The sequence below is a fragment of the Gorilla gorilla genome, chromosome 9 (assembly GCF_029281585.2).
Source record: "Gorilla gorilla gorilla isolate KB3781 chromosome 9, NHGRI_mGorGor1-v2.1_pri, whole genome shotgun sequence".
Lineage (NCBI taxonomy): Eukaryota > Metazoa > Chordata > Mammalia > Primates > Hominidae > Gorilla > Gorilla gorilla.
The window spans coordinates 42,853,393-42,859,957 of NC_073233.2; positions in this window are offsets into that span (position 1 = coordinate 42,853,393).

Below are 6,565 nucleotides of genomic sequence, written 5' to 3' on the forward strand. Positions count from 1 at the left end.
AAACAGTTAAGACCCTATCTCATTGCCTCAGGGGAGGCAGGGGCAAAACTAACAAAATACAACAAAGGAGTTTGTAAATCTTTCTGGACTTTGTTTTCCTAAAGCTCAAGTTCTTCTAAGAGTTTAGAGAAGTGGAGTGGGAGAGGACCCGAATATTGGGGGAAAAGAGAGGAGATGGGGTTTTCCTTCCAGAAAACGAGATTACCTCAGACTGGGGGAAGGAGGGAGAGGCAGACGCAACAGGACCAGGCCCTGAGAGGCGAGGCTGCAGGGGCTGGATGGACTGGAGCCCAGACCACATGGAATTAGAGCAAGGCTGTGCTGGGAGGGCCCTGAAAATAGGGTCCTGGGAGGTCAGGCTGACCCCTGTGGACTAAAGATCCTTGACAGTGTTCGTGTATGTGTGTGTGTGAACAAATTTGGCCTCTAACCTTCCGGGCAGTCTTGACTCAAGAGGCAAGCTGCAGTCTTATAAACTCATTTGTGTCCTGGACTACATTTTAAAAGTGAAAAAAAGGGCAGAAAATACCAGAAAGCATAGAACGTGGTAAAAAGGAGGTGTTTCATAAACCTTTTGTTTCAGCTGAGTCAGTATGCATATTAATTTTCTTTCTATGATCAATCTATATAATTTTACTGTGGGTTCTGAGCCAAAGGAAAAAAACATTGCAAAAAACTGACGCTAAAGACATTTTAAAAAGTCAAATTTAACTCTATTAGCCCAGCTGTATTCAGAAAACCTGAGCTTTCCTTTTCTTCTTTCACAATGGCTCCAAAGGAATACCACATTAGGGCTGAAATAAATTTTACTTTCAGGTTCCTACCTATTACAAAGGCAATGACTAGCTACTTAATTTTTTTTGTTTTTTCCTGTAGAGGTGGGGTCTCACTATATTGGGGTCTCAAACTCCTGGCCTCAAGTGATCCTCATGCCTGGGCCTCCCAAAGTACTGAGCCACCACTATTACTTTAAACACTTTTGCTGGGGCTTTGTCTTACTTTACCTATTTAGCTTCAGGTTAAGTGACCTGGGGGGAAATGAAGCTAGGATCAAGACAGGCCAGACCTCCCTGGACAAGTGTCCCCCACCCCCAATACTCACATTAAAAACAAAATTCAGTCTCTGCCAATCATATTAGAACAAGTGGGAAAGTGGGAAGGACAGGAACAATTATTTTTCAGAATTTGGGAATCTATTTTTCAGTGTGGTTTTATAATTTACCTTTCAGGAATATAAGTTCTGTGACAGTCAGACTTGCTTTTCTATGGAAATATGCAAAACCCTACCCAGGTGAAGCAAAAATTATTGTGATTATGCATCATTCCCTGACAAGGTTACAAGTGTCATGGTAAAGTATTCTTGCCACTGCTGGCCCTGGTAGAATAGTTAATTTTAAAAATGTGACAACAGAGTAACAGACATGTACAGAATAGACTAGATGATAGAAGGGTTGAGAAGTTAGCCAAAAATAAGAAGTGGAATATTTTTAAAAAATTTATTGCTTACTCTGGGATTAACAACATTGGAATTTTAATTTAAAAATTAAGGTGGCATTTATAAAGTAATTACATATCTTACCAGCTTTTGTACTCCACTTAGGGAAGTTGAGTCTACTTTAGAAGAGAAAGGGGTTGACCCATAGAGTTTCCTAAAAATGCTGTTAATAGCTCCACAACAGAGGCAGCTTTGCTTAAAAACCCAATCAGGGAGTTTGGTAACTAGGGAGAAGGCAGAGACAGCCACAGCCCTTTCTGCCTCTATTTGTTGGGAATAAATTCATGGTATCTGGCTTCACACTTTCAATTTATCTGTTTTTCTCACTGGACCTAAAGTAGTTACGGAAGTTCCTCTCTCTTTAGGCCTAATTTTGTTTCGTAAAATGCAGTCTTTTTTTTTTTTAATTATACTTTAAGTTTTAGGGTACATGTGCACATTGTGCAGGTTAGTTACACATGTATACATGTGCCATGCTGGTGTGCTGCACCCACTAACTTGTCATCTAGCATTAGGTATATCTCCCCCTGCTATCTCTCCCCCCTCCCCCGACCCCACAACAGTCCCCAGAGTGTGATATTCCCCTTCCTGTGTCCATGTGATCTCATTGTTCAATTCCCACCTATGAGTGAGAATATGTGGTGTTTGGTTTTTTGTTCTTGTGATAGTTTACTGAGAATGATGATTTCCAATTTCATCCATGTCCCTACAAAGGACATGAACTCATCATTTTTTATGGCTGCATAGTATTCCATGCTGTATATGTGCCACATTTTCTTAATCCAGTCTATCATTGTTGGACATTTGGGTTGGTTCCAAGTCTTTGCTATTGTGAATAATGCCGCAAGAAACATACATGTGCATGTGTCTTTATAGCAGCATGATTTATAGTCCTTTGGGTATATACCCAGTAATGGGATGGCTGGGTCAAATGGTATTTCTAGTTCTAGATCCCTGAGGAATCGCCACACTGACTTCCACAATGGTTGAACTAGTTTACAGTCCCACCAACAGTGTAAAAGTGTTCCTATTTCTCCACATCCTCTCCAGCACCTGCTGTTTCCTGACTTTTTAATGATTGCCATTCTAACTGGTGTGAGATGGTATCTCGTTGTGGTTTTGATTTGCATTTCTCTGATGGCCAGTGATGATGAGCATTTTTTCATGTGTTTTTTTGCTCATGGGTAGGAAGGATCAATATCATGAAAATGGCCATACAGCCCAAGGTAATTTACAGATTCAATGCCATCCCCATCAAGCTACCAATGCCTTTCTTCACAGAATTGGAAAAAACTACTTTAAAGTTCATATGGAACCAAAAAAGAGCCCGCATTGCCAAGTCAATCCTAAGCCAAAAGAACAAAGCTGGAGGCATCACACTACCTGACTTCAAACTATACTACAAGGCTACAGTAACCAAAACAGCATGGTACTGGTACCAAAACAGAGATATAGATCAATGGAACAGAACAGAGCCCTCAGAAATAACGCCGCATATCTACAACGATCTGATCTTTGACAAACCTGAGAAAAACAAGCAATGGGGAAAGGATTCCTTATTTAATAAATGGTGCTGGGGAAACTGGCTAGCCATATGTAGAAAGCTGAAACTGGATCCCTTCCTTACACCTTATACAAAAATCAGTTCAAGATGGATTAAAGACTTAAACGTTAGACCTAAAACCATAAAAACCCTAGAAGAAAACCTAGGCATTACCATTCAGGACACAGGCATGGGCAAGGACTTCATGTCTAAAACACCAAAAGCAATGGCAACAAAAGACAAAATTGACAAATGGGATCTAATTAAACTAAACAGCTTCTGCACAGCAAAAGAAACTACCATCAGAGTGAACAGGCAACCTACAAAATGGGAGAAAATTTTCACAACCTACTCATCTGACAAAGGGCTAATATCCAGAATCTACAATGAACTCAAACAAATTTACAAGAAAAAAACAAACAACCCCATCAAGAAGTGGGCGAAGGACATGAACCGACACTTCTCAAAAGAAGACATTTATGCAGCCAAAATGCAGTCTTAAAGGCCCCCGGGCAGAAACCACAGCCCACACCAAGGAGTAAAATGAAACCTCACTTACCATTTCCTGAAGGAGCAAGTATTAGTTATTTCAAGTGAAAACTAGTGCCTGAAACTGTTCTCTTCCAATATAGTTAGTTACATAGTCCCCCAAATAGAACAACTATGAAGCAAAAATCAAAGTAGTTATTACATTAAAAACCACCTGGGCCAGAAGCGGTGGCTCACGCCTGTAATCCATGCACTTTGGGAGGCTGAGGCAGGTGGATCACGAGGTCAGGAGATCGAGACCATCCTGGCTAACACGGTGAAACCCTGTCTCTACTAAAAATACAAAATTAAAAAAAAATAAACTAGCCAGGCGTGGTCACGGGCGCCTGTAGTTTCAGCTACTTGGGAGGCTGAGGCAGGAGAGTGACGTGAACCCGGGAGGTGAAGCTTGCAGTGAGCTGAGATCCCACCACTGCACTCCAGCCTGGGTGACAGAGCGAGACTCCGTCTCAAACAAAAACAAAAACAAACTAACAAAAACCACTTGGACTATCATATTTTAATATATATATTTCATTTTAATGAAGAGTGCTTTCTTGTAGACATCGATGCAGTACATAGGGCTGGTAAGGAAGTAGTAACAGTGCGGAGGGGGTAAGTATGTCAGTCTGGCATGTTTTCTTCTAAATTAATATTCAAAAAGGTGCCATTCAAGGAACACTTTTGGTCATACCTCGCAACCAGTACTGAGACATGACATAAAGTTAAAACTCCAGGTGCCTTTTTGAGATAAGTGTGAATCCACATTCACAACCTGGGTTGAGAAAGGTCACACTTCTCTACTTACTAAAATGGAGTCCTTCAATCTTAAGTCAGCCCGGCAATTCAGTTGTATTGACCTGATGGAGGCCATCCGAGGTTTCACTGCCATTAGGAGCAGGGCTTGTTTTATGCGCTCCGTGCATGCTGATGGTGCGGGCAGTGGTGGAAGATGTGCCACCTCAAATCTGGATAATTCCTTTAATCCCTTCCTTCAATACAACCTGCTCTTAAAACTGAACACTGATTTTCATTCTTTTCATGATTAGTGTTTCCCCACCCTTATCTTTGCATTCACTCCCTCTCATAAAGGATGTATTTTCAGAGTCCAGATGGATTAGGATAACTGCTTACAAATTCCATGGCAATAGTTAAGTTCTGAGGAAGAGCAGGCTTTGTGATAAGACCACTGGATGTGTTTCCATTTTCAAAAGTCAGATTTCATTCCACAGCTTGTCATACAGTTTATAGAATTATGAGAATCCTCCCTGGATTCAGTGTCTTTCTTAATAGAGTCATACATTAATGAATGTTACCCATTATTTAATATTTAAATTTCAAATTCTAGTTTCTACTTTACAGGGAAAAGGACATGAAGACAAAACTGATTGACCCATGGTCAGTCAGGAGAAAATCTGTCTTAGCTCCTAATTTAGTGACCTATATGCTAAATTACACCTTTTCATCCCTCTGAGAACATAATTCTGGAAGCTTGTATAAACAAAATAGGCCCCAAATTACATTCTCACCTCAGAAATTAGATAATTTATCAAGTGCAAAAAGAACACGAGAATATTCTGCACAATTTATCAAGGACCTTCAAATAAATCCATTATAAAAAATACCCCTTCAGGCAAAATAAATAAGACTGAAATTCAGCATAACAAATTTACAAAGTTTAAAATTAGCTTAATGTGAGGGCTGCAATTCCAGTGACGAAGCAAATGTCCCAAGTTCCCCCAAAGAACTTAAGACAAATTGATTAAAGTTGTTCAGTTATTTTAGAATATTTTGTTTAGAGAAACCAAACTTGAAGTCTCATTAAAAGTAACATCTATCAAGTGATAAAGCAAATGTAACATAATATTACTGCAGATTCTAGGTCGTAGATGTTCACTATACAAGTCTTTCAACATTTCTGCATGTTTGGGAAATTTCATCAAGTGCTGAAGAAAAAAAGCAAAAAAAGTAACATCTGCGCCTTACCATCTAAAATTTACATGACAATTAAGGTACCAGAAATTGGTCAGCTTCAACTGCTGCTTTCAATAAATGTTTATTATTACGTATTTGAGTGTGTGCAATGTGCCAGGCACTGTGGTAAGAAGAGGGGATTCAGCAGCAACCAGAACACATCCCCATTCCACACAGTTTACCTTCTCCTGGGGACTTGCATAGAAGAGAACTATGGTCACTGCTGCTTGGGCGATTGTCCGAGTGGGACAGCACCTACCTTCAGAGCTGCAGACAGTAAGAGCAGAGGCACATGCCCCAACTTCCCCATCTTAAAGGCAGGGCTAGTGTCCTGCTGAGAAAGCACTCTGAGAGAGGAAAAGCAGCACCACATCTCTCATTTCCTAAAATGCTTTTCCCACCTTGAATTAATTTTGGGATTTTATGACCTGAATTTCCTGTGGGGAAAAAGCTTTAAAATATTACAGACACAAGTGACATTTAGTGAAACAACCAGGCACCTCCTTGCAAGTGTCCGTTTTTGACTGAAAGTGAAGGCTGTAATTGAGTGTCACAGTCTGCCAAGATCCATCCAATTTGATTTCATCAGATCATCTTTCTGGATACTGGGAATTTGTAAGTGCCAAGTACACTCTACAGGCACAAGGACAGAAACAGAGAAACTAACTTACAGTCCATCATGTCAATCTGGGAGTTTAGAAAAAGCACACTTCAAAATAAAAATATAAATGACTACTTATGGCTCCTTTTCATTTCCTTAAGGCATTGCACTGTTTAGGTTGTAAGCAACTAGGCATCACAAACAGAATCTGATGTTTTTGTTTTGTTTTGTGAGACAGTGTTGCACTCTGTCACCCAGGCTGGGGTGCAGTGGCATGATCTCAGCTCACTGCAACCTGTGCTTCCCGGGTTCAAGCGATTCCCGTGCCTCAGCCTCCCAAGAAGCTGGGATTACAGGCATGTATCATGACACCTGGCTAATTTTTGTATTTTTATAGAGATGGGGTTTCACCATTTTGGCCAGG